Here is a 26,583-nt window from a genome sequence, read left to right on the forward strand (position 1 = left end):
CAACCGTAAAATGGGCATAACAATAGTGACTATCTCTGAAAGTTGTTTCAAGGGATCAAATGCTATTTGTGTGTATATATGTGTGTGTGTGTGTATGTATGCATGAATATACATATATGTGTGTATATACATATCTATTATATATACGTTTGTATACATTTGTGTGTATTTGTAAAAGCACTTAACAAAGTTCCTAGCATATAACGGATACTATGTAGATGCTTATTGCCTCCCTTATATTTCCTATATTCACAGATACAACAGGTATTTAGAATGAATACATTCATTTTTAGAATTGCAATACTTTGGGGAAGGTGATACTTGGGACTTGGGACAGCTTGGACATATGACACATATCACTTGGGGCCTTTGTTATCTGATTTTTTTGTTGTTTGAATTTGCTTCTCCCTTTCTCCCTTTCTTGGAGAAAAAAAAGTGTGCTCTGAAATAGGTTCAATTTTTAAAAAAAAGAAATTAACTTCATTTAAATAATTTTGAGAATTTTATGGCAGCAGTAGATAGACTTCTGGAATTAAAATATAAAGTTTTAAAGGACTTAGCAAGCCTGAAAACACTGTGCAAATGCTAACAGCAGCAGCAGAATTACTTTTGAGAGAACTTTACAGAGCTGGAGTTGTGAATCACTCTGATATAATATCAAGTACATACAGAAGAACTGCCCATCAGTCCCCATTTCCACTTGAGTTTGACTGAATTTCATTTCAGTTGAGAATGGAAGGGTTTTGAGAATAATCATAACAGGAGAAAAATCCAGACTGTGAGAAGTATAAGATATTTGAATATGCTTTCATACAAAAACCAATAGAATCTCTATTCCTTTAACTTTCTAAGGACTGCATAAACATCCAAGAATGTGAGAAACTTAGGTAGTCTACCTTAGAGTGATGGGTATGGACACTACAATGTTAGTTACCTTTAAATGATCATAACTCTGTCTACCAATGATTTTTATAATCTGTTTAGAAGCCCTAATTTGAAAGTTCTTTCAGTCCTATGGTTTTATGAAACTGTACCTCCTGGGGCCACTAAATCAGCTAATGGGAGAAGGAAGTAGATTATTGATTTATCTATGTGTGTGAGACTTCAAAGTTTGCAAAAGTTGTCATATTTTCTTTTGTCTTTTTAAAAATCCACGAAAGGAAAAAGTCAACCCAATAATGGAATACAAATCATTTTGAGGGCTCATTTGTAAAAGCAGATACACTGTTATACATGTTTTCAAATGCAAATTATGTAGATTTCTGTTAAGGGGCTTAGAAAAAAAGCCTTAATGACTTCAACACTGTATTTACAGGACTTTTAAAAATCTGCATTCTTTCAAAGCCATTACAGCCTGTCATGTAAATCAGCATTTAGGGATTTTTACATTACAGTTGGTGATGCCAAGTTCTCCTTTCACACGCCTTAATACTTGGATCCCTGATGCAATAAACCATAATGGTCTCAACTCATCAAGGACTTTTAATTCATGGATCACTGTCATGATAAATCATAACAGATCTGTTGGTGCCTTTTTTTTCTCAAGGATAGTAGAATTCTAGAAAGTCAAGTCAAGGTCTTTCATATGATCCCTTACAGGAAATATTGATAGGGACAGAACCTGTGTGTGATTTTAATGATATAGAGACTTCCTAGATAAGAAATTTCCTTCTATCAATCCAGGTCAACATGTTTTCTGCATTTATGTGCTTAAAGACTTGACTAGAGCATTGAGAGGTCAATTGACTTAACAAAGACAATATATGTAAGAGACAAGATTTGAGCCATGGTCTCTCTGGCTTTACGGCAGACTCTGTGTCCACTAAATCAAACTGTCTACAAGGATAGGAACAAAGTTCATAGTCTCAAAAACTACTGGAGAATCCAAATGAAGTTGTCATTTCTGGAGATAGTCTTCAGTCAATCTCCTACGATGTTCTGACAACAGGCCATGGTCTTTCTGCTTCCGTTGTTGTTGTTGTTGTTTTAACATATGGGAAGGCCATTCCAAGGTACGTCAACTGTTTAGCATATAAATCTTAGGTTTCTTCATTCACAGGCTTAAAGGGTCTGTCCATGTAGGAAAAGGTCACAATACAACTCCAACAGCTACATTGTATCTTGGAGTACTCTAGTTCTCAGTTTGGAAACTCCAAAAGAATTTAAAATAAAGACAGATAGATAAATAGATACCTAAATAAACAGATACATGGAGTGATATGTAGCTAGGTAGATGGTAGGTAGATAGATGGATAGAAAGGTAAAAAGATAAATAGGTAGTTTAGTAACTAAGTAGGGAGGGAGGGAGATAAAGCATTTATTGTTTCCTAGGTATTCTGTTAAGTGGTAGTTATATAAATATGGACAAACAAGATAGTCTCTGCCCTCAAAGAACTTATAGACACACTTGGCATGGTGTGGAGATGGTCAGAAAATGCTAAGGAAACACAGAACTGAATATAAAATCAAAGCTAGCCTTCAAAGAATAGGGTTGTATCCAAGGATGGATTCCAGTTTTCCACTGAGTAAGGGTAGAGATGATAACTGCAGTGGAGACCAGGAGAAAGGGCAGGGTGTGGAGATAAACTGGAATTGCATCTGGTCAAGATAAGTTTCTTTGCACCTTCAGTACCTAGAAAACAGTAATAGCTTAATAAATGCTGTTTGAATGGAATGGAAATAAATAGGATCACAGATCAAGATTTTGAAGAGATCTCAGACATCATCTAATTTAGTCTAGCTCCTTTGTTTTACACATACAGAAATGGAGGCCTTGGGAAGTGACTTGCCCAGTAGTGAGTTCAAGAACCCAAGAACCTAAGCTGATGCTTTTTCTAGGGAACCAGGCTAAATAAAATAAACACTTCATAGAAAATATAATACCACAGGAGTGATGGCTGGATGGGGCACAAGCATTGTATTGACAATGCCAGAAACATTGGATATAAAATGTAGAAGTATATGGATGCCCATGTAAATGGATATTGTTAAATATTGGGGTAACAGACAATCCTTTCTTCTACATGACTTCTTGTGACTTCAAACAATTTAAATTCTCTTTCCCGCCTCTCAATGACTGAGATGTCCTGTTCCTTTTTTTAAAATTGTCTTGAATTTTAGTGAACAGAAATCTATCTCCTACTCACCCCACTCAACTGGGGGAAAAAGGAAAAATTGGCATGTCTTATTCCTGTGTGTTTCATGTTCCACTACCTCAGCAGTATGTGTAATCAGCTAAAACCTACCTTTCATTGCATGGTAGCATAGATTTTAGCACAGAAGTATCCTTTGAAAATGAATTAAGAACCCTTATTCTACTTAGTGCAGTGGAAAAAAGCAATGGCTTTAGAGTCCTAAGACTTGGGTTCCAAACACAACTCTACTATTTAATATATATGTGATCTTAGATAAGTCACTTAACTGTTTTCTGACTCAATTTCTTCTACTGTAAAATGAGAGAGTTGGACTAAATGATCTCCAAGCTTCCTTTTGTCCTAAATTCTATCATCCTAATAGTCAGAAAGAATAATCTTTATAATTTCACATCTGGCCTCAGACACTTACTAGCTGTGTGACTCTGTGCAAGTCATTTAACTCTATTTGCCTCAGTTTCCTCATCTATAAAGTAGGCTGGAGAGGAAAGGGCAATTCACTCCAGGATCTTTGCCAAAAAAACCCCAAATAGGGTCATAAAGAGTCAGACAACACTGAAATGACTGAAAGCATACTTAAAAAAAAAATTCCAGACTTACGTAACTTCCAAGTTAAAGTTGGATTACAGAATTTTAGTGTATCTTCACAACAAAGCTGATCAATGACTATTGGCATCTCATAGATAATAGATGTTAAAAGTAATGACATTTTTTTCTTAGTCATATGAAAATAGTTCTTTTCGTTTACTGTGGTTTTTGCCTGTGAAGGATACCTTTTATTTCTGTATTCATTTTTTCCTTATATTTCCATAAACACAAAAATATCAAAATGCAGGACAAGATTTTCGGTGCCCTTTGGTTAGATGATGCCTTCATTGGGCATTTGTCTTAAATGTTTTCCCAGAATTTTCTTTGACTGATGTTCATTAGGATTAGTTGTTAAGACCTTGGAATTTCAGCTGAATATTGATTCCTCTTTGGATAAATGCTCTTCACACTCATAAAATAATGTCAATACTATTACTAGTTAGAAAACAACTAGGAAGCTAGATCTAAGACTGAAAGTCAGAATGACATCCTTGTGAGGTGGAGAAAAACACTGAACAATGTTAGAAAAGATGGAAGCTTATGTGCATTTCTTCTATATATTTCAAATTAAAAGCATAGTATTACTGACATTCAAATATTTGTGTGGATCTTCTGAAGATTAAGGAAAAAGTGTATTTACTTTGCAATAATATTTTTAAAAAATTAAATTATTCTGTGAGATTCAACATAGTATTATAGGAGACAGAGGCATCACAAAGATGTGAGTCTGACCACATACTGACTAGGAGAACATGGACAAGTCATTGAATCTCAGAATCCAAGTAACCTCTCAGACCAAATGATACTGACCTGAATTAGTAGAGGTTGTTTCCACACTGGGAATTCCCAACAATGATAAAATAAAAGTCTAAACCATCTCCCTCGTTCACCACTTGCAAAAAAAAAAAAATGCAGTTACAAGTTCATTCATCTCAGATACCACAGGGAAATCAACTGCTTTATTATGCCATGGTCTTGCTATTCAAGCACACCATTTGACAGATCATTGATATTTTTTTCTATGTGAAATCTCTTCCCAAATCTATACATGATTATTCTTGGTTAAAAAGGGATGCTTATGGATTATAACAGCCTATTGTAATAGTTTATAATGATGGAGGTTTTACAATCTATAAAATAAGTTCTCCAGAACAAATTGTTAGATTCCTGCCTCAGTATCATTGTTAGCCTTATTTTGAAAAGTCCACAAGAAAATGAAAGTTCACTGAGGGTGATTTGCCAGTTGCCTTCCAATGGATAAAAGACATGCTGGAGCTAAAGCTGAATTTGCAGGGGGTAGTTGGATGCTAACATCTTGATAAGGCATACTTCTACCACTGAGCACCAGCCACTCTCTTACCAAGTCCCTTGGCCACCAAACTCTCATTGTCATTTCTCTTTCCTGGTCTCCCTTCTCCCTGCTTCACTGCCTCCAACATTCCACCAGGATCCATGCCATATTGTTTATCCAGAATCATCATAGGATCAGAAGGAAATCCACAGTGAAAGGCAGGTAGTTTTGTTCCTTCCATATTAACATGAAACTCAGTCATAGCCTAACAAAAGCCCTCTTTGTTTGCCTTCCCTTTCCATTGTCTCTGCTGGAGTTCTCCTCTATCATCAAGCAACCTTCACTTGGTCCTACAACTTCTCATAATCTTTTCATCTTCCAGTAGATACGCACTGCTTTCTTCTAAGGCCACCACATCTCTTGACAACCTTTTTCAAGCATGTCTTTCCCTTTCTTCTGCTCCCTTTTAGGTTTAGGATGAAGTCACCTAAGGTTGGCACTGGAGCAAAGGAAGATCTTCTATAAGCACCCTTTGAATGTCATGACTGCTTGTCCTTCATTCTTGAAGAGGACCATGATGTCAGGGTGGTGATGCTATGACTTGCAGGTGATTTGGATTTAAATGAGGGAGGGTTGTCCAAAGTCACCAGCCTCACTTTCTCCTCCAGATCCAGTTGAGTCCAGTGGCCTGATACAGATCAGGACAACTGGAGATAGCCCCCACAAACTTCTTTTGAATATATATTGCGTCACAATATACAGTGTTGTGATGGAGTGAAATCTCAAAAAGACCTTAGGGTAAAAAGGTCAAAGTCTCCCACTGTATGCTGGGCCATCTCCAGTCATCCTGATCTATATCTGGCCATTCCACCCAGGAGACTCCAGAGGAGACAGTGAGGCTAGTGACTTTGCACAGCCCTCCCTCACTCAAATCCAATTCACTTGCAGATTATGGTATCCTCTTTCTGATGTAATGGTTCTCTTCGAAAACAAAGGACACACCATACACAGCATGTTGTACAGGGGAAAAGTTTCCAGACTGATTTGACCTACTGCCTCCTTTTAAAAAAAAAAAAAATTACTCAGTACTCCCTGGAAATCTACCTTCTTTAACACTTTAATGGTTTGAAAGTTGTATTATTTCAAAAAAATATATTTTTTTAAATGACAAATCTTAACTTTCATAATTTATTGTAAATTTGTGGGGTTTTTCCTCCATTGAAATTTTGGTGATGCAACATTGTGTCATGTAACTGTATAGTACTGTATTGTAAACAGGTCATCACATGAACATATTCTTGCTGGTGTGTGCTGGACGTCCTGACAATGTGCAATATGCTTGCCAATGCTTGCTTGTTAAGACCTGTCAGCATATTTGACCACTGATTGGGTATAACTTGCATTTTGTTTGTTTATTTGGAAAATAATGTAATCAGTACAACTTTAACTCTGTTACACAACAGAGGAAACACGTACAAATGGTTTTTCAAAATTTTCATATCTTCTCCTCTTTTCTTATGTTTACACCCCTCCTTATTTTAATTCAATGTCCCCCAATCTTACCTGAGGCTACTATTGTCCCCTGCATCATTCCAGTGCCCCCCAGGGGGCAGTATTGCCCACTTTGGGAACCTATGGATAGAGTGGATGGGAGGAGAAGAATCCATATTCAGGTTCTGGTTGGATTAGATGGCTTCTGAAATCCCTTCTAGCAGTCAGATTCTCCCTCCCTTCCTCCCCAACCCCTCTCATACACACATATACTACTCTATCTCTTTCTCCTTTTCTTTTTTCTTTCCCCTCCTGCTTCAGCAGAGGAAAGATAAGGCTTGACTGGGGAAATTCAGATCTAAACTTTAGTGAGCAAACTAAAGACAAGAATTTTTTCACGGCGTTGACTGTCATCCCTCACCCCACCCCTTGCATCTGCTGCCATTCCTGGCACATAGTAGGCTCTTAATAAATACTTATGTAATAAATGAACTCATTCTTTTAAAGGGAAGGAACTGAGGCTAGAGAACCTGGGAAGGGCTATTCTTACTTTTCTTTACTTAGCACTTAGTATCATATTTGGCACATAGTAGGCTCTTAATAAATGCTTCTTAATATTATTTGGTTTGACCTCCAATATAGAGCTCTTTCTACTTATTGTATTAGTTTGCCCTTGAGCAAAAATTGCCTTCCCTCATTTTCTATAACTGACCCAGGTGTTTTCACTTTTCATATTCCTCTCTATCGGGGGCTTCTAATGCATGATAGGAATTCAAGTATAGAATTTGGCCATTTTGAAAACCTATATCTGCATTAGTATTCAAATACTAGAAGTTATTAAGTGTCTATAAATACCAGTGCTATATGAATTTAATTATACAAAACACTGGATAAATTGAAGCATTAAGTATTTTGCCATTCCAAAATTACTCGGACCACCTACGTCTCTACCACAAGGTACACTTATACCCTGTATACATTCTATCAAGTAGAGATCCTTTTCTAATTCAAGTCTCGTGATGCCAAATTTAGCACTCTAAGTTCAGTACTCTTTGCCCTCAACAATGATGTCTCATTTCTTAGTAAATCAGACCAATCCCTGACTGTCTTATTTAGAGGCTGTTTGTCATGATTAGTATGGGGAAAAAAGAAAAAGATCTCTACCTAGTGCAAACTATGCAAGAGATTTTCCATGTTTGTCATTTGTTCTTGAAGAGGACTTTGACTTCAGGAAGGTGATGCCATGACTTTCAAGTGAATTGGATTTAAATGAGATAGGGCTATGCAAAGTCACTAGCCTCACTGTCTCCTCCAGAGCCATCTGGGTCCAGTATCAAAATATAAATAAGGATGACTGGAAATGGCCACCATGCAAGACATACTTTTGAGGTAGGGACTTTCAGGTGTGCTTGCTGCCTCCTCCAAGTATATGCCCAGGTATCATCTTCCAGAAAGTAGAATATTTATAATCAGTGTGACAATCACATACCATTCAATTCTTCTTATTCCAGCAATTTTTTCAAATGGTCCTTCAACTGCAAAATCTCAGGAAAACAGAGCTGCTGTTGGAAGACATAACCTGAGGTGTTATGGGAAATGGCAAAAATCAAAATCCATGAATTCAGAAGAGGTTTTCTATTCATGATAGCATAGTCAGTAACAAGTAGCAATGATCACCATTTACTTATAACCATATAGAATGATTACATAATACACACATATATATAATCTTCATATTATTACTATATTATATATATGAAATGTAAATGTAACATATTAAGGATTTCAATCTTAAAAATTATGCATCTACAGTACCACAAATCATAATGTTTAATGACAATATGGTTATCATACGGTATCTCTAGAGTTGTAAGGACCTCAGAGGCCATCGAGTACAAGATCAATTATATTCAAGGGATTGTCCACATAGACAATTTTAAAAGATGATGAATATTTAAAAAATCTATCCACAGATGATTTTGTGCTGCCAAGCAATGTGCAGGTTAGGAGTTAATATTCTATACAAGATGGATGTTTAATGGATGAATTTAAAAGCCGATAAGAACATAGCATCCTGTGTATAACTTTCATAATTGTGCGTTCCTCCAGAGATAATGGATATCATTATCAGCGGCGCCTGTCCTAGGAAACTTGGCAAGGTTATGATTGTTTGTTACAGCTTTGGTTATATTAACATACGCATTAATATTTATAAATATTTGATGTCATGTTAATTTTTCATATAAGATGATTTATGTAATGTTGCTATGCCCTGTTAGAGGGCATTTGCAATATGCTTCAAAAAGGAAATGAATTGATGCATGTTCTTTAAGAGAACTTGCCTATATGTCACTATTCTTACAAGGCACTGTTCGGGAGGGCAAAGTTCCAAAATAAATTATATGGATTGCAGATTTACCCCCATTAGCATTTTAAACACAATATAAAAACAAAGGCCATACTGAATGATTAGCTACACTTTTAAAGAGAGCCTCATTCTCTGAGAACAGGATGAAGTTTACTAAAATTCTATTTTTCCCAAAAGCAAGCACTTGTTTTGAACTTTTGTTTGAAATAATATTGGTTAGTATATATTTGGTGAAGACATGCTAGGTTTTGTTCAGCAAGACTTTCAGCCTCATTGGAAAAAACTGGAGCTAGTAAGTTGACTCATAATTTTGTGTTATTTGGTAGTCTTGGTTAGGTCTATTAAAAATCTATTACTAACTTATGTTGTTAGAAAAAGTTGAATAAAAAAACTGGAGTTGGTATGATAAATGAGATATGATACTCAACACATGCAGACTACATTAAGGTTAAACAGCATTAAGTAGAAACTTATTCTTTTTGTGTCATAGTAAATATGCAACCAACCAACAGCAAGTGACAGATCATTTTGCAAACAATTATATTATTTTTTTGTATTTCATCTTGCTATGTCCAATTTATATTATTACTCATTTCAAAGCCCTTCTTTTGGTTCATGCTATTAAAGATCAAAACAGGAATTAAATAAAACCTGGAAAAACACACAGAAAAATTATATAGCGTGTCTTTGTTCATTTTTCTGTGTAATGGATGCCATACATCTCTCACCTCATTTGTATTTTTAGGAATATTTTAAGGTTTTAGGAATATTTAAAGGTTTCTCTGACATGATGCATTGTAACAGGCTTTTACAAATTTGTCTCTTGAATACATTTGATATTTTTTCCTCCTTTCTGGAAATTGTTTCTTTTTTTCTAAAAATGATAAAATTCTCACCTTTCTGGAGAGGAGGAACATGCTTCTTTTATGAAGCAATAACAACACAAGTGCCATATTTGGAGAGGAGGGATGTTGAAAATCTATGCCTCCAATAGAGATCTTAAGTAAAAGTTTGATTTTTCTCAAATTCATCATGACCTCACAGCCCTGAATTAGGCAACTTCTTTAACGTGTTAGAAGTCAATCTGCTTTTAACGTCTGCTTTCATAAAATTAAGCAATTCAAGTAAGATATGATTGCCTTTTTTTCACCAGTTCTGCTACATTGAGTCAGACATAACAATTATCCACATTATTTTAGAAACATTACAGGTGGGGAAAGGATAGAGAATGCCTCAATATGAAAAATTCACCAAGAATAGTGTCAATATCCTGAAAGAGATCTGACCTGTTGCATAAGGAATGTATAGGTGAGAAAACTCACTCTACCCAAGCCTGGTCAGCACCTTCTCTGCTACAGGAAGGCTTCAAGATTTCCCTTGGGTTCAAAGATATTGAATGATGTGGCTAGTCCTAAAGCCAATGTATAGCAAAGTACTTCAATATAGTCTTCCTTACTTTGAGTTCAGCTGCTCTCTATCTTACAAAAAAGTAGTGTTAATAATTACTCATTCTTATGTGACAACTACCCTTCACAAATAACTTTCGATTATCAACATTTTAAATTCAAATTATAATGATCATGAAAAATGTAAATGATGCAAGTAGTAAAAAATACTGAGAGGGATAATTTGAGTTACACATAATTTGAGATGTCTTATATGTATTGATTACTGTAGATCATTTATGATCACAATAAAATGTATATTTCAATAAAAAAAAGGACAAGAAGGAATAAGCAAGTATTTTTAGTCCTATACATAAGGTGTTTTTTAAGCTTTAAGAATTTAGAGTCTTGTCTTCCTTAGACTTTTTACCTGGTGAGGAAAATGACAAAAATAAAAATTAGTGGCAAATAATTATAAAGTACATCAAAAATTCTGCCTGAATTAAAAGAGTTCGCACTTGGACATACACTTAAAAAAGCCTATCAAGTAACCTACAAAAGGGCTAAAATACAAATCTGCATAGTCCTAATACCAGTATTAAAAATAAAATTATGGCATGGCATTTATGTTGTTGAATTATTTATGTAGCCCTAATTAAGTATATGGAGGGGAAGAGAAAATGTACTCATCTCTTTTCCATGTAAAAATGTACACGTTTAACATTCACTATGAGGATCAAGTAAGGTAACATATGTTATAAAGCTCTTTGCAAACCGTCAAGGATTATATAAATGCTAACTCAATATTATTATTAAGTAGATATTCAACTTGATTATTTAGAGAGGGATTTCATAAAAATTAGTCAAGAATCTGGGTTGATTTCATCTTTAAAAATGTAGTACATTCATACACATAGAAAAATATTGCAAATTAAGCATTCTCTTCTCAAATATATCACCTTCCTGAATTGCAGGATTATGTTCTATTGCCAACTCTTAAGATTTCCACCTAACCATAAGTAGACATGGCTATTCCATTCTGAGCAACTGTAAAAACATATTTTACAGGTATACAACCCAGTAACCCTTCTGTTGCTCATTAGATTTATATACTTCATCTATATTTAAGTAAAGCAGAAATAGGCCTTTCAAATATGAGACTTCACACTTGGAACTAACAAGTAAAATGCTCTTGATTAATTCAGATCAGATTATATATCCCTATTTGAGAAAAACACAATTTTTCCCAGGTTAACGAAGAGAAGGTATTTGGGCAAACTCCTGAACTGTGTATCTCCTGATACTTTGTTTTTCAACATTAAAAAAAAGGTAAAATTCCATTGATATGGCATACTAATTTTTTTAAATGAAGAGAGAGAAGAATGGAAAATTATGTAGTCTATGAGGCATTATGCTAAGCACTCTGGGAAGTGCCATTTTGCAGTTGAGAAAACTGAGGCAAGCAGAGTATAAATGGCTTGCTAGGGGGTTCACATATACTAAGTCCCTGAGGCCAGATTTAAATTCAGGTCTTTCCATTTTCCAGATTTAAACTCAAGCTCTATCCACTCTGCCACGAACTGCCCAACATAAGCATTGTCTTTTACAGAAAAGTTTATCAAGTAGCACAACATTAATTTCTTTCTTTTTATCCCAGTTAATCACTACACGTGTTGTGGGAGGTCAAGATATTGTTAGTTCAGTTTCTGATAATGAGATGTTTATGATTCTAGTTTATAAATTCAATACTATTATGAGATCATTTTGGTTCAAATTCTATTTGAGGAGGTATATTATGCTCAACCCCAGTTAGTCAACTATCTTATATATCTGTTCCGCTGGTCAAGAGAAACTAGGTAAGTGGTGATATCGCTACCATCAGAAGAACAAATTTTTTTGCTGAGTTTTTTTTTTTTCTTTCAGTAATATTATTTTAGTTTTTTCCAGTTAGGCATAAAAATACAACCAATACCATTGTATGTGGTTAAGACAACACTAAAAGACTATTATATCACTTAATACAAACGACATCATTAAACACAATAGTTTAGCAAATAACAGTGTCAAACATATTTTAATATTATAGAACTAAGCTAATGTATTGACTATATGTGTCAACCTGGGAAAGCATTCATTGGTTAAACAAATGAAAGGGAAACAAAAGACTCTGAGATCGTTTATAATGCCTTCTGTAGCCTGATTTAATCCAGAACAAAATGAAAATCAGATTACTCTCTAGGTAATTTAGTCTATTGATATCAAATTTTGCTACTGCACTCTTCAATATGAATTGTGTGTGTGTGCATTCGTGCAAAGATCACGGTCATCAAGGTTGTCCACCAAGCTATATTAGTCATTTATTCTTAAATCTCTTTATCCTGTGTTTAGTTGGCCTAATTATAGAGTCTAAAGAGAAGGAGAGAAATATTCCTCAGGTACTGAGATTGTACTGTAAACCTAGATACAGGTCATATTTGTACATGTACAATATATATAATGAATAGATATGTGACGTATAGACCATCACACAGTTTGCTAAGTCCTTGTAGATCACTGCAGGATCTATTTGACCAAAATGGATTATAATCCAGTTCACTTTTCCTGTATATTCATGATCCAAGTCCAAGACACATTTTTATCCAAATTGTAAAGCAAAAATAAAAATTCTATTCTCCATCAATTCCAATTAAAAAAAAAGATATTCATTCAATGTGACATGGTACATGGTCTACTATAGTTTTATGATATTCTTAAAAAGACAAAGACATTGGATTTCTGGCCTCTTGGTTGTTGTTTTTTTCCTTTTGTGAGGTTATATATACATATATATATATGTATATATATATATATATTTTACCAAATCCTACTCTTATAAGAAGTTATAAGCTGTTCATTTTTTCTTACTGGAAAAAAACCCCAAAGGGTTAATCCATCACTGTGAGATTAAATGTAAAATAAAACTATTCAGAAGTCACATGAATGAAATGCAATAGAATGCACAAGGGTTCAATAATGATGTGTATCTTTCCCTCCACTGTTATCTATTACTATTCAGAACAATTGATTAGACAGGTTCATTATTGTTTTGTAACCACACATAAACCATTATTATCCACATTTACTCCCTAAGGTGTTCTCATGGACAGTTTTTCAATGATATGTGATTCCGCGCATCGACAAGCACACCATTCATCCTATTTGACTTTGCTGGTCCTAAAGCAAGATTATCAGCTATGGCAGGCTAAAGGTCATGGGAGTATATATCTCTTCTTCAGATAGTGAGAGGTATTTATATTCTTCAAAGTTTCTTCAGTTTTTCAAAACTGCTCTCTCTCTCTCTCTCTCTCTCTCTCTCTCTCTCTCTCTCTCTCTCTCTCATGTGTCTCTCTCTGTCTCTCTTTCTGTCTCTGACTACTCTGTCTCTCTAGTAAACTAGAAATTCCATAGACCAGTACAGAACTGAGCTATTCCTGCAATATTTAATCTTGTAGATGTATCTGAAGTGACTTGCAGACAATTACAAAACCATGAAACAAGCAAGGCAATACTTGAACCCAGATCTTCCTGACTCATTTGGGCTGGCTTGGCCACATGCCTCTCAACATCTGTTTTGTTTAGAAAAGAAAGGAAGCTCCTTCTAGAATAAAAACAAACAAACAAAAAAACAAAAACTTTTACAAGCTTAATCATAAACAATAGATAGATTAGTGTTAAAATGTATATAATCAAAAAAAATTTCACTTAGGGAATTACTTGATGGACTTGTAAATGAGTTATTCTTTGGCTATCTTTCGCCTACTAATTGAAAAACCTTTATGACATAGGAGTGAGGAAAGAGAGGAAAAATATATTGCAGAACCCCAAGTTTTATCTAAAGGAAACTTTTCTTTAATGTCAAATGAGACTTTTTACAACACTAGATCTACTTTTATTTTTAATATTTTGTTTTATTAAGAATATAGCAAATAAAAGCAAATATGAACATTTCAAAATGCAAAGGAAAACAAAAAAGAGGATCATTATCTGAAACTGTGTGCTTCTATTACGTATGGTTTGTCTCTTTTCCACTTCATTATGTATTGCTTGCTTTTTTTTCTCCTGTACAACTCAGATATAGCAGGGTTATTCTAAAACTGCCCCATTTGCCTCTTGATTTTCTGTTTTCTGTTATTTTAAAAAATAATTAATTTATAGGTTTTTTCTTTTTTTAAGATTCTGAGTATCGCTTTTACTAATTCCATTTCCTCTCAATTCTCCCTCCCCTAAACCTAACTTATAATTTTTTTGTGAAATTCTTCCAATCAACTTTAAAAAGACATTATTGTTTCCTTTTCCTAAATTCAATTTTGTTGCTCTTTTTTTATATATATGCAGTATGGTAAATAACTTATGAGTGAATCAGGTTTTATTATTGTTATCATTCTGCTAAAGAAAGTTATAAGATCAAAGATAACATTTGAATTAATATTTTTCACTATTTATAAGCAGGACATAAAATTAGTAGAGAAGTGAAAATGGGGGTCCCATATATGTGTTGATATTTTGTTCACAGTAATATTCTTCAAAGCCAGGTAGCTTCAGAAGAAGAAAATGATGCTGTGGATGTCAGGGCAGTGATAATGTTTTACGTTAAAAATGAAAAGGCTTGCAGCCTGATCAATACCACTGACACCCATCCTATAAAGAGTTTAGTGAGCTGACCTGCAAATGTCCATCTAGTTTATAGATTAAACAGAGTAAATGTTCATTCTACAGTTTTAGTCAAAGTTAAACAAGTCAATTACACTCAATTTACCTTCCTTCTCCTTCACCACATCCTTTAATTTCAGAGAATAAAAAAACACTGATATATACAAAATGTCATTCACAAAGGTGAATATTTTAATTTTATCTCTAATATTGAAAAGTTAATAAATTTCTAAAAGCACCCCACTTTACAGCTTACTTGAATATTGATGTTCAGTTATCAATATTAGCATGTATTCCTTTAAATCTACATGGCTTTTGTTAGTTAAAAAAATTCATCTGAGTTTGTGATTTTTAACATTGGTTTTCCTGCCTTTGGATCAAATGACTCAAAGCCTTATTTTGTAGTTTCACTGAGTTTTCTCAGGGAATTTATTTGGACAGATATTCTCATTTTTTTTTTCATTTTTGTCATTATGGCTTTCTTCCTTAAGTGGAAATGTATTATTTCTACAAGGAAATCAACAACTTTATTTTTTAAAAATAAGAATTTTTTTCATTACATGAAATTTAAATGCCTGAAAAATCTTCTATGCAAATATTTAAATCCTAACATTTATTCTTTTCAGTATTTTTGTTTGTTTTTTTGAAGAAACAGGCATGATCAATTTCTGCCATGAGGTTTTTAAAATATTGTAAAAACAAATAAACACTAGAAAATAAATTCTTTTTTTTTTTTTACTATGGAGTTGAGTCTCCCAGTACCACTTGAAGCTAAGCCTGAGCCCCCATATTTTTAAGCAGATATGTCCCTTTGAGATAAACTTGTACCCTCTTTACTGTAGGTTTTGAAATGTGGTCTCTCCTCACTTTATTTCCTCCCTAGTCACCCTTTCCTTTCTCCTGACTCAGATTCACTCTCTACCAATTTCCTCCCTACTTATGAGCTCAATAATCTCCTCCTGGCCTACTTTTACTCCCCATAGTTATCTTATCCAGGAATAAAGAGGAAGTTCCATCCTGGCTTTTCATAGATTTTGTGGATTAAAAGTGCTGGATTTCTCCTCAGCACCTTAATGGTCACGAAAACATTTCTCCTTTGAAGACTAGAGTACTAAGAATGGGCAGAAACTGAGATGAGAAGAGAGAGAGAGAAGTTGGACCAATGCGCTGTCTGATAATAATCTGTCAGCCTTTCTCTAGGTTACGTCCAACATTCCTGGTGCCCTATTATGAATGAAGTTAAACTCAGTACCAAGTATTTATGGGAAAGACCAAAACACAAGAGTTAATACTGAAAGACTTTGGTCCTTCAGCCGCAGCTCAACTAGCAACTTTGAATTTTTGTGTCTGGGGCAACTGATCCAATATGCAACCAGGACAAGCAAACAGCATGAAGCCAACTTTGAGACAACATCTGTGGTCCGAGGCTCTCTACCCCCTGAACAACTGTAAGCTGCTGCTAGAAAGGCCCTTGCTTTGGGAGGAGGGGAGAGAGTTAGAGATGGACTAAACAGACTAGTCAGTCCCAGCAAAATTGCTAATCTACAGTCTAGCATCCTCATTCAAAGGCAACCCTTTAAATGCTGATACCCTGGAACAAAATTCTGATCAATCCACCCTACTTACTGCTCTTTCTTCAGGTCTCTATGCCTTTGACCTCTAAATTTATTATGATTCCACATTCCCCAGCTTCATATCTCTGGGACTGTTGAAGTCCTCAATACCTATATAACTTTGCTATAAAGCAAATCTGAGAGGTTTTTTTTTCAGCATAGTTCATCCAAAATTCCATTATAGAGAAATTACCTTTACTACAGTTCTGAAAAGTTTCCAGGCACCCCTTGTCACATTTTGAATGGGAAGCAAAACTATGAAGAAAGTGAAAAAGTTATATCACTACTAGTTTCAAAAACTCTAGTTCCCTGAACTATGAGATGATGCCTTTTGCCTCCAAATAACAGTCAGAAGAATGATATGGTTTTGCCATATAGAATTCAGGTCTGTGAATTTCTTTCAGTGGAAGAATCTTTCATTATCCAGGGGCCTAGGAAAAGAAATTTCAAATCTAAGGACCCAAATCCCAAGTTTGATTTCTAGTTTCTAAAGCTGTGAGTTGTTGTCTATCTTTAAAATGGCTACAGACCATCACACACCTTAATATGAGAAAACATGTGAAATTCTTTTATTGATAAAATTAGATTAAGCTGATTTCATGTTGAGAATATCACAGATATTATACTAAAATGATAAAAAAAAAATTCCTGACCCTGTCTCCTTCAGAAATAAATGTGATTTCTATAAAATCACCGACACGTGTTAGAAGAATGCAAACGCCACCTCTTTGCTTAAATAACTTCAGTGTAAATTTGATAGAAAAAAAACAACTCAGAGACTGTGAGACTGAACCATAAATGATCTGTTAATGATTTGGGATTTTAAACAGTTCATTTTGAAAGCTAGATCTTGTAATATAGTTTGACATGAAAATAGTCCTCTCATCAAATTCAAGGAAATACCACAGTTTAATGCTTAATCACATTAAATTTAAGATAATTTTAATGTCATGAAGCAAAATTTGGGAAAAATAAAATCCCATTTTACTTTTATTCAGCTAACACATCAGCATAGGATGTCACCATTCAGCACTTCATATTTTTGTTTCTTGTTGCTAGAAAAACAGCAAGAAAAGTGTTAATTGCATTAAAATATTTTTACAAAATACATGAATGTAATTAAAATGTCAAAGATGACAAATAATAGAGTTAATAATGATTTTACAATAAAACTGGTATCTTTCCAGGGAAAAGCCATATTCCTTCACCTGCCTTTCTAATACACAGGGGCATTCCTATGTCTCTATTTGAAGCATTTTTATGTTTTAATTTTAGTTTTGATCATATTTGTCATTGGTCCTATACATTTTATGCCTGAGTGCCCCTATCAAGGAATGGAAAGTTGAGATTAAGCTAGATCCTTTGCAGGTTAAACCTACCTAGTCAAATTTGAAAGGGCCCAGCAAAAGCCTTCCAATTCCAAACTCCATCATTAAAATTATGAGTACCAGACATTATAAGAATATTAACATACACATGATAGGTCACCCACAGCCTCATGGGAGTTTTAATACTTCTTAGTAATGCCATTTACTTCCTATAAAGAGCTTGTTCTGATTGCTCTAACCAACTAGTATACCTTGAACAAAACAAGTGATGTCATTCAATAAGAGGCTATGGTTCTTTATAAAAGAAGCCCATTATAAAGTATAATAAAGCACAATGCAAGTGTGAATAATATTTCCCAAACTAAAAATGGAAAAAAAAACTGAAGAAAGTTCTAAATCTAATACGTTTGCTTACTCCTTATACATTCCTAGATATTGATGTTCTAAACATATGCTCAGAATTTGCATGTCTTTGTCTTCCTCTATGAAAACATTGATGATGTGAATTCTTTGAAATAGGCTAAAATATATTCTAATAAGAACAATAGCCTATGCAACATTAAAGTAAACTCTGGTTAATTTTTATGCTCCTCCAATTTGACCAGATATGTTATTATTGGGGTTCATGGAAGCATAGCTAATTGCCTCAGCAAGCTTTGGGACTTCTCCCTGCCAGTTTTCTGCACAGCTTACACTTTTGTCACTCAAACTGTGCCGAGGTGTTCTAACAATTCATCTTAATGCCCAGGAGTTGGGGGACTTTTAAATGGACCCCTTCTTGAGATCTTCTGTTAAAAACAGAGAAGTTCCCATGAGCAGTGTATAAGTTAGCTTTTCTAGCCCCCTCCTTTACGCCCCCCCCCAAAAAAGGAATGAATTACATTTCTTGTCCTTTAAATGAATAGCGTAGTTTGGGGGAAATGATCAGGCAATTGCAAGCCTTTTATGCAGATAATGCTATTTGATGAAAGCGGTGTTTTGATCTGCGGAGGATAATGCAGACCCAGGGTTGGATTCATTGGTGAGAGTAAAGCTGTCTTCTGTGATAACTTCATCTCAGCATGAGGTCAGACGGGGAAAACTGGGATGGGGGATTAAAAAATGACACAGTCGGAGCAGTATTCAGTTCCCTGCTGAGCTCCTGGCTGCACACTATGGCTTATGTTTCTGATCTGTTATGGTATTGTCTGCTTTTCTCTCCCAGAGCAGAAAGAGATTGCTTAAAACTTTTTCTTTTTTTCAGCTAGAGGGATTAGTTCAGTGCAGCTTTTTTAATTAAAGAAACTGTATCTTTTTCAAGGCAATTTAAGGCTGCACAGGAAGGACCATCAGCATCCATAACTTAGCACTATTAAACTGTAACGAAGTGCAGCTATAAAATTGATATTCAGAAATGAGGGAAGAACCTCTAGAACTCTGTCATGGGCTTAAAAAAAATCCTTCAGCAACAGCTCATGTCAAAATGAGGAAGAATAAATAAATTATTTTCTATAAGTCCTGAATACTTTTCTATAAGTAGCAGCTTCAAACAGCTTTGCTTTTAGCATGGCTGAGCTTGCTTAATTAAATCTTCATGATGATAGCAAAGTGCACTTGAAAATAATAGAAGAGGAAATAGGTTTGACAATATAGCCTTTTCTTTACCCAGGTCATTTTTAAGCATTTCCATTTTATTGAAAGTGATAACAACAGAAAATGCCTGTGTAATATGAACAATTTGCATTTAAACAGTACAAAATCGTAGATTAGAGTCTTTTATCATAGTCATTCCATATGCCATATGCAACCATCATCTTTATTAATCTGAGAGGAGGAGTATGGATGCAACTTATTCAAAATGATGATGAATTTGTCAGGACATATACATTAGAGTTGAATTTATGGCTCAATTTAACCCAGGTTAATGACTAAAATCTTCAAATGTTTCAAATAAGGCCCATATGGTTATCACTTTACAAAGTATACAGAGACTGCGCTTAGGTTGCAACATACACATCTCCAACTAAAATCCATGCCAGATCAATTAGAAACAGTCCTCCTGAGCAGAGAGGAACAAACAGAGATTGTTTCCCCAATACCAGCTGAACTCTTGTCTTTGAGAAGTTAAAAAAAAAAGACTTCTTGAGTCTTCCAATTTTTATCAGGAAAACTTGAAAGAAATTTTGGGTAACAGGAATTCTTTTATTAAAAAGTTTTATGCATTTGACATAAGAAGTAATTAGCACCCAAATGTGTCAATTTCATAGCAACTTTCTCCAAATTTTGAATTAGTGGCATATTTTCCAGGCTTTAGTTGTGGTACATTTTGCTGATTTTGTTTCCTATACTTTCTTTTTTTTATCATTTCCCACTAGTTTTGCATTTTTTTGTTTGTGTTTTTCAAATAATATTTATGGGAAAATTCAAGTAAGTTAAAATAGTTAATAAAAAAGTTATTCAGGCTTGTAATGATGTTTAAAATTTTTCAAACATTCCAATCAGATTATAGGGATGAGTATATGTGGAGAATGGAAAAGGCAAAAATTTTTAATAATTAGATAAGTTTATTAGTACAAGCCTTATTTACAATATTTTTTCTTGAAACATGAACCAAAAATAAGTGAACATATTTAAAATCCTTATTCTGTGCAAAATTTCATGCCTGCCTGGCAAGTTGCAATTGTACCCATGAGATAGATCATAGACTGTGCCCTGACAAATTGAAGCTTCTTTATGTGGAGGGCTTGTGGTTAGCTCTCTCAAAGTACATGGCTAGAAAATTTTTGTCCCAGTTCAAGTTTGCAAATCCTTGACAACAACAGTTTAAGCCTTCAGCAAACTTCTTACTAAATCCTGTTTGTAAAGCAGATGCCACACTTTAAAGGTACTCCACATTAAGCCACTAATTGTGAATGTCACATGATTAGGAGAAGATAATGTGGTGGTTTCTAAACCCAGAAATTCAACTCAATCAATGGCAGTAAATGTAGGCAGTAGCTAGATGTGAAAAGATCCCTTTGTATTCAAAATCCTGCGTGGACTTCAAAGGTTTTTTTCTAAAGTTCTAGCAAATCAAGTCAGCAGTTAGGCTGAGCTAGGGTACATAATTTTCACCAAAGGTCAGGCTCACGTGTAGTCAGGGTTTATGCAGTGGAACACAAACTAATGTCTTGGAAAGGCATGACCCCATTTAAAGGTTGATTTGTATGATAGGCAGTGCATTTGGTGCTCCTAAATGAATGTATGTAGGGTCCAATCTTGCTTTAATTAAAGTAATTAGGACATATTTCCCACTACAAACAACCATTTAATTTTATGACTTTGTCAGTGATCAAATTAGAATATTAGTTTTACAGTTTTGCAACAATTCAACGGCCAAAGAAAATAACTTGACTTATTTTTGGCATTGAAAAAAAATAAACACTGATAATAAACTGAAGCGATGTGTGAGGGCTTTTGGGGAAAGATTTCCATTCCAATGTATTCTGCTTGGTCACATTTCTCCATATCTATGCCTTGCTCCTTGAGGAGGGACTTTTTAACTGCAACATTGACTAGTGTCCCGAACTTGGTTGGGGACGTCCTCAGCCACCACAGACCTCTAATCTCTTTTTTGGCAAGTTGCCCCATCTCTCAGTGGTTCCCATCATCGTGGGTGTTACACAGAGGTACGTATTGCTGGCTTCACTGAGTCTTTTCTCTTCGGGGCTGGCGGGAAAGGATTCGGTCTCAATGCTCTGGCTTTGTCCCCATACTATTCCTGGTCCACACTTGTCAGCACTCTCTGGAATCTAACTGCCAGGCTGGTCATAGTCTGTGAGACGAGGCAATAGAAATGTGGAACTGACTGCAGCGTCGGACACTTCCCCAGCTAAACCAGAGAGGCACTCCAGTTTGCTATAGCAGATGTAATGATGGCAAAGGATACTTAGGAAATCGGGAGGTTGTCTGCTGGATTCTGTTGAGAATCTGCTACCTGGGTGACCTGCTGGAGTGCTCTGACATGCAAACCATGCACAGAAAGTCAGGCGGCGAGGTGACAGACCGTGCAGCCCCAGTGTTTTCTGAGGGGAGCAGGAAGCAAGCTGTTAACTCAGTCCCAGGCCAATTCTGCTCAGGGATTTGGAAGAGGAAAAGAAAAAGGAAAGGAAAACGTGACTCTAATTAGAATGGGAACTTTCTCGTTTAGGCTGGTGCAAAAACTTACTCAAGATTTGCTAGCCATTCCAATGGATAACTAGCAGAGTAGGTCTGATGGCTGACTCGGCAGCAGCAGGAACTCCAAGAGCCGTGCTGAACCCCCTCCCCTTCCACCCCACTCCAGTGCCAGCACAAATGTTTCTTTATCTTACAAGAAGAAAGAACATTTTAGTTTACCTCCCAAAGTGAGTGGAAGTTAGAAACCATTCCCTTAGCAGGGACAGCACTTAGAAGGTCCAGAAAAGCTGGGAAACAACCGGGCCATGTTTTCCTTTTTTAAAGGGCTGGGCATTTTGTGACAAAGTAGATCCATAGGGAGTGGGGATGAGAGAGACAGAGAGTGAGGGCGAGGGAAGAGGGAGGAAGAGGGGGGAGAGGAGGGGAGGAGGGAAAGAGAGAGATCCCGCCAGTTTTGTACATTACAGATTATAAGACCAGCTGTGTAAAGATGCTAACTCAAATGTACACATGGGGTATAGTTTGCTGTGAAGGACCAGAGGATCGGGAAGCACATAGCTATGGCTTGCATTTTACCTCCTGCTCTGTCTGTGCTTTATTGTGGTGCAATGCACTGTGTAAGGATGCATCCCCCTTTCTCCCATGGCACCACAGAGAGGCACAAAGTCATGATGGTCACAGAGCAAGATGCCTTCTGGCTTTCCAGAGATTAATTTGGAAAGAGGAAACATGTCATACAATTTGGCACCATGCAGCTTAAGCTTTTCCTAATGGACCAGGATGGTAAAAAGTTCTCTGTAAAGATCACACTTCAAATTCAGACAGCTGTGTAGGGAAAGATGACTCTATTGACAGAGTAGCTTGCAGAAGTTTACCTGCCTCAGAATGTACTACAGTGAACATAAAAGTGTTCAACAAGATTGAAACAGGGCAACATTAGTGAGTTCTAGGATTGCCCTTAATTTTTATCTGCTTAACATTAATGTTGCCTTTTACAAACTGAACACTTTGAAGATGTAACATGGAGGATTTGGGACTACATAATCTCTGAGGTTACTTCTAAATCATTTTCTTCTCTTGTAGTTTAAATCCATTATCGGTATCATCTATCCTATGGGCAATACCAAAGGGGTGGGGGAAGAGATTCCAATAGGAAACAGAAGGTGGATACCACACCGGTTCTGTAGTTTTTACTCTCTATATATACCTGTATGTGGACTTAGTATAGAGCTTTATGTGTACATATTGTCTCCTGAGAATGTAAGCTGCTTGGGGACAGGAACTATCTCATTTTTGTCTTTGTATCAACAATACCTAATACTATGTCTGTCCTATAGCAGGTCATTCCTCATTTCCTCCTTCCTTGCCTTATAGTGTTTCAGAATCTATACTCACCTTATTTCCTTAACATTATGAGACTCAGGTAAAACTGTAATTTCGTGGACAATATATTACTAGGTGTGCAAGTTATATCCTTTTCCCTCTCCCCAAAAATTAAAGGTCATTAAGAGAAAGATCTCATGCTTAAAAGGAAAAAAATAGATTTTTGGGGAGGTCTTAGAACTAAAAAAAAAAAACTTGCATCAATTTTGCTCACATTTAAACTAAGCCTCAAAAAGTGATTCGTTATACCATTGTTTAAGATTATGTGTCTTAACATGTCAAGTGAATACTGAATCTGTCAATTGATAGTTATGTACTTTTAGCTAATAAGATGAGAAAGTGATTGCAATATTGTTAGGACTTAAATGATCTCCTCTTCCTCCCCTTTAAAAAAAATCAACTTCTGCATCTCACAGTGCTGGGGGGTTGAAGGAAGGAGTGAAGGAGGCAGAAAGGAAGAAGGAGAGGACAGAGGGGGAGGGAGAGAGGAGACAGAGAAAGGACAAAGATTGATAAATAGAGAAAGACAGATAGATGAGACAGAGTGATAGAAAGCTAGTATTATCACTACTGTTTTGTTACCCACCCCAATCCCCAACCCCACCCGCCTCGCAGAAAATGTCTTTGCTCCTTTGCGTCGTTGACGTGAAATGAAATCCCCACCGCTTTCGGTGGGTCAAGTTCAGTCATTACCAATTTTTTAATCCCTTTATTACGTTCTAAATAAAGTTCTGGAGTACAAGGCATTTTGGTGCCTGGACTGATAAGAAGGGAGAGCTCGGGATTTTGCTAGTTTCTCCAAAGATTTCAGTGAGATTATTCTCATTTTGCGGAATGGGGAGAGGTCGCTGTGGGGCTGGGGGAATCATCCTCACTCCGCTAACACCTTGCGCGGCATCTAGATGTTTCCCCTGATACACTCACTCCTTCTTTCACTTTGCCACCGAAGTTTTCCTCCTCTTCTGAGTCAGCCCTAGGCCAGGTTTTCGGATCACCAGAATGCAGGAAAGCCTATAAGCAAGAGCTGAAAGAGGGAAAGAAAGATGCCCAGGGAATCCTTGAACTCCCCAGCGTGGCTCCAGAGTAGCCTGGGAACACACGCGCATGTGCCCTGGGTGCTCTAGAGGAGTGAGGTGGTGCCCGCTGAGCAGGGAGAGTTATCCCTGAACTTCTGTGCTCCGACAACTTGCTGCTCACCGCCTTCCCCGGGGCTCACCCCTAGGAGACACTTGGCATTTGTACACGTGGGTGCCCGCATACACTCACTCACCCTAGCCTGGAGAGACCGCCAAGCCCATCGTTACTGAACCGAAAAGGTGACAGATGTTGGAGTCGGGGGAAACCAGCGAACCGTTCCACATAGCAGCAGTAACTCGGTGTTCAAAACTAGCAGACGGTGTGAACTTGAGACAGTTTGGACACTTCCACAAGTGAACAGTCTGCAGGAAGAAGAGAGGAGGGGAGAAAAGGGAAAGAAAAGTGTTTGGCTGGTCCCACACCCATCCCACTAAGGGGACCAAAATGTGAAGTGGTAGACAGTGTGGTTGAGAGAACAGGAAACAAAACGCACCTCCACCCAACTTTCAGTGACATTTGGTAGTTTTATTCGAAATCTGAGGTGTTACAGCAAGATGTAAAACTGACTTGGGATGGTCTCTTTCGGCATAATGCTCCAGCTTTGCGTTTACAAAACGATCCAGTCAGGAGGCAGCGGTTACCACTCGTTCTATCATCCTGCTGAGCTCAAGGATTTTAAGTGTTTTACTTACTAGTTCACAGAAAACTCCCCCAGCACTTCCATCCCCTTACACACACAGATACACCCCACCCCCGGCTGGCCAAAAGGTGTATTTCTCTCATAGAGTTTTGGACAGCAGACTTTAACAGCCGCTGGTCATTTTTTTTTTTTCTCCCCCTGAGCTACTGTAAGGCTGGGTCTGCCCACCAGGGGTGTGAAGCCTTAATTATACCCTTCAGATTTAGAAGCAATCCTCCAGGCAGCGTTTTAAGACTCCTACTTTCTCTGGTGACTCAGCTGACCTAACGTGCTTACCCTACCGAACATCAGAAAAAGTATTTCCCCCCCAGAAAGAGTAGAGGTTTGATTTTACGGGCAAACTGTTTCCACTTGCCAAATGCAATTTCTACCAGCACCACTACCCCGAACTCTCCTCCTTGGCCCCCCACAAAACACACAAACGCTCCCTCTCACATTGTTGGTACGAGAATATCTAATGGAGCTGTAAGTTCATTAGTGTTTGCAATCAGTAGCGTGCAGACACCCTCATCAGGGCAGAAAGCTGCAGAGAGCCATTCATCACTGTGGAGTGTTATTCATGGATGACCCCTAAATCATTGCAATAGTAGTAGATGCAGTGATTGGTCACAGCATGGGAGCCTCGGTGCTTTACATTAACCAACACAGACGGGAGGGAGGGAGCCAAGGCAAGCGTGGTTCAGTCCAGCAAATCTCATTTGACAGAAAAAGGCAGTAAAAAAAAGGATCTTTTTAAAAAATAATAATAATAATAATAATAGAAGAAGAAGAAGAAATAAAGTACCTGTCATCTTGACAAATGGTGGAGAGGTTGAGTCAAGGATTATAAATGATCACAGCTCGGTCCGGATGGCCCTGTGATTGGGTTCTCCCTCGGTTTGCACCGGGGAAGCGCATGGTAGGCTCCTCTCGGCTCCTTTCTCTGCCTCTCTCTCTCTGTCACCCCCCTCTCTCCCTCTCCCTCTCCATCACACACATGTGCGCGTGTGTGCGCCTGTGTAGCCAGCCTAGCGGCTTGAGCCGCTGCGCTGCTTCTCCCTTCGGGGCTAGCCATGTCACACAACTAAGGTCCTGGATGCTGCTCCCAGTCCCACCAGCTTGGTTTCCCTCACCTCTCCCTCTCCCTCCTCCTCCTCCTCTTCCTCCTCCTTTTTCTCCGTCCTCCCTTTCTCAAGGAGAGAAGAGCAAACTCCCTGCCCGCCCCATTAGAAGAGGTGGAGGTTAGAGTGGGCTGGGGAGTAGCGGTGGGGAGGAGGGGGGAAGAGAGGGGAGAGTGCGGAGGAGAAAAAGAAAGTGAACTCATTGGTGCTCAGGGTTTCCTTCCCTCCCCTCTCCCGGTCCCTCGCAGGCAGCAAGCAGGGGTGTTGGGAGGAAAGGAAGT

General features: G+C 36.9%; 1 protein-coding gene and 1 long non-coding RNA gene across 5 annotated transcripts in view; one reads left to right on the plus strand and one right to left on the minus strand.

Annotated features, from left to right (window-relative positions):
* TENM3 (teneurin transmembrane protein 3) overlaps nt 1–26,583 on the plus strand; it is a 3,393,579-nt gene that overhangs the window by 2,539,939 nt on the left and 827,057 nt on the right. The window lies entirely within an intron of this gene.
* On the minus strand, nt 19,503–26,533 carry LOC140513206 (uncharacterized). Its single transcript, XR_011970112.1, has 3 exons — nt 25,987–26,533; nt 24,696–24,864; nt 19,503–24,449 (listed from the first exon to the last, which is right to left on the minus strand). It is a non-coding gene; the product is annotated as an uncharacterized lncRNA (long non-coding RNA).

This window comes from Notamacropus eugenii, chromosome 7, assembly GCF_028372415.1.
Source record: "Notamacropus eugenii isolate mMacEug1 chromosome 7, mMacEug1.pri_v2, whole genome shotgun sequence".
NCBI classification, from domain to species: domain Eukaryota; kingdom Metazoa; phylum Chordata; class Mammalia; order Diprotodontia; family Macropodidae; genus Notamacropus; species Notamacropus eugenii.